The sequence below is a fragment of the Penaeus vannamei genome, chromosome 6, assembly GCF_042767895.1.
Source record: "Penaeus vannamei isolate JL-2024 chromosome 6, ASM4276789v1, whole genome shotgun sequence".
Lineage (NCBI taxonomy): Eukaryota > Metazoa > Arthropoda > Malacostraca > Decapoda > Penaeidae > Penaeus > Penaeus vannamei.
In genome coordinates this window covers 9,131,941-9,134,967 of record NC_091554.1, presented here as the reverse complement: position 1 = coordinate 9,134,967, position 3,027 = coordinate 9,131,941, and the positions used below count along the sequence as shown (strand labels likewise).

At 40.6% G+C, this 3,027-nt stretch overlaps 1 protein-coding gene across 1 annotated transcript in view; it reads right to left on the bottom strand.

Annotated features, from left to right (window-relative positions):
- LOC113819238 (uncharacterized) overlaps nt 1–2,498 on the bottom strand; it is a 200,954-nt gene extending 198,456 nt beyond the window's left edge. The window contains exon 1 of the mRNA XM_070122604.1: nt 1,789–2,498. The gene's annotated coding sequence lies outside the window, so the exon portion shown is untranslated. The remainder of the gene's footprint in view (nt 1–1,788) is intronic.
- Nucleotides 2,499–3,027: the final 529 nt, after the last annotated feature.

Below are 3,027 nucleotides of genomic sequence, written 5' to 3'. Positions count from 1 at the left end.
AGTATCTTTCCCTATATGGATTATGGCATACCTATGGACATCATTCACGTACACGAACAAGGGTGGAACCAAACGGAACATATGTACAGATAGATGTGCATGAATGGGTGTGCATAGAGGCAGAACGAGAGCAAGAGAGACTGACAGACAGACAGATGGCTCAACAGGAGGTAATGAACTTGGAAAGTTATATGACAGCGCGGTGCATATGCAAAACGCTTCTCTCTCAACAGGATTTTAAGGTCTATTCTCCTTCCGCAGCTTAATCTTCCTTGCATAATTTCGGTCATTATCTCTTCATGTCACATTCATAAATAACTTGCAAAGAACAGGAAAAAAAAATAAAGAATAAATCGAATCAATCTTAAAGAACTCCATGTCACATTCATAAATAACTTACAAAGAACAAGATTTTTTTTTTTTAATAATAAATCGAATCAATTTTAAAGAATAAATGAAAAAATACGTATCATTCTACTCGCGGATAGACTTGTTATTTATTAATTATATTATCATTCTTACGTTCAAAGCCTCACGTGTGATGGGAATATGATCCTTATAAAACCTGAATGTACAGAATTCGTGTTTTCTGTTAACTAATGTTAAGAAACTCTTTATGCTTCAGTTTATTAAGATGTAAAGAATATGTTATGTGATTCCCATTATTTTTGGATGGAGATAAGAGCTAATATCTAATCGGGATGCACACTTATATCATAATACCTTCTGTCCTAATGCAGTTTTTCTTTTCTTTCTTTTTTCCTTTTTTTCTTTCTTTCCTTTTTCTTTCTTTTTCTTTCTCTTTCTTTCCTTTTTCTTTCTTTTTTTTTCTTTGTTTTTTCTTTCTCTTTCTCTTTGGTATCTGAATATGAAAGCGTAAATAAGAAAGTCTATGATTCTCATGCCACTAATACATAATTTGATTAGGGTACAGTCGCGAGCCATAATGAGTTTACTTCAAAATCTCGGAATTAATTAGAAACTGAAACTGTCAGATTCAGCGCCTACGTATCCGGACGTTGACTTTCTCTCTCTCTCTCTCTCTCTCTCTCTCTCTCTCTCTCTCTCTCTCTCTCTCTCTCTCTCTCTCTCTCTCTCTCTCTCTCTCTCTCTCTCTCTCTCTCTCTCTCTCTCTCTTTCTCTTACTCTCTGTCTCTCTCTCACTCTCACTCTCACTCTCACTCTCACTCTCACTCTCACTCTCACTCTCACTCTCACTCTCACTCTCACTCTCACTCTCACTCTCACTCTCTCTCTCTCTCTCTCACTCTCTCTCTCTCACTCTCTCTCTTTCTCTCTCTCTCTCTCTTTATCATTTTAATAACGCTCTCGGAAGTAATGGATCATATGTGATTAACAGAAGTGCTATAAATCTAACACTATAACCAAATTAACATGTTAATATTATCAAACATATTGACAATTAACTCCGTTATTTCCTTCCTCAAACCGAAATGATCTTAATGATGATTAAACTGCCACGCCAAGAGAAGCAAACACTTTCTCCGGGTTAATGTCAACACCGAAATGTTTTTTTTTAAGTGTCCCAAACTTCGTCAGAAAAGGCTGATCCGAACCTCTCCCTCCCCATATCCTCAGCACCCCACACGTGTCCGCAAATCCGCTTCGCCACAGCAGCCGCGGACCACAAACCACCCGACATTTTCCTCGTTGCGCATCTTTGTTTTTCACTCTTATTCCCATTTGCATGTGTATACCCGCAAGAAAGGAAAGGAAAGAGGGGGATGAGGGGGAGGGGGAAGGGAGGGGGGACAGGGCATGTCATACCTCGCCTGGGATCCTCCGAGAATGACTTCCTTCAAGACGTCGGGTCTTTTTCTCAGGCTCGTCGGTCCGCTTCCTTCGGCGCTGGGGTATCCTACGTCACTTCCGGAAAGTCCTACGGTTTGTGCATCCAGGGAGATGAGGATGCTGGGAGGATGTTGATAATGTCACCTGTTTTATTATCCTTTGTCTCTTTTTTTTCGCTAGTGTCGGTATTTTATGCACTATGGGATTTATATGTCTTTCATTATCGAGTGTGTATTAATATATATTTTTTTGTTCTATAATCAACACAATTATTATCTTTGTGTTTGCGAAAGCGGAGTTTAGATACTGGTATTGTATACTTTTGAAGGGTGTTTGTCCTTCTTGTATTTTACAGAACAGTTTTTGGTTCGACATGAACTGCCGAGTTTTATTCCTCTCAACACAGTTTACTCTCTAACTACACAGTTTATTTCGTAAGTACAACTCCTTAGAAAAGAAAAAAAAGAGAGTCCAGTGTCGTTGAAATCACCAAAATGTTTGCTTTTTTGCCCGTGATCTCAATCCATGGCCATCGAGTTATACCACTCCAGTCTTAAGGAAATGTTCGAGATTCTTATCACTACTCGTTTCCCCGGCAGAGTCCACTCGCGAACTCGAGCAGAACGAGCGCTGGGGATACGGCCGCGAGCGTCCTACCCTCGCGATAGCTGGCAATAGACTACTTAACTTTCTCGCGCGGTACACGTGGTCTTGTGACAGAGTGCGCATGCGCTGAGTCCCAGGCAGTTGCCACCGACATTATTTTGATTAGTAACTGGATACTTCGACCATCACGAAAATAAAAGAGACACGTGCAGCCTATTCCAAAACGAACCATTATATCATTCATTATTATTCGAATTGATGAAACACGTTTTTTCTTTTTTCTTTTTCTTTTTTTTTTTTCTTCTTTCATTTCCACACGTAATCGAAATTGAAAATCCCGGACAGAAGAAAATGCCGCCCCTACCAGTTCATTAGCGCGTCCTATCATTACCACTAAAAACCCGTGAATTCCATTAAACAAATCTCGCAGAACTTAATTCCTCCAAGCCGAAGACCTCGCCGTGCCCTCAGCCGTGGACAATCAGACGAGGTCACGGCCAGTGGAGCAGTGAATCACGGAGGCGCCGAGAGAGAGATCCAGATTACAGTGTCCGAAATCTCGAATCGCTGGAACAGAGTCGCGCCCAAGTGTTTGACTTAGAACTGAGA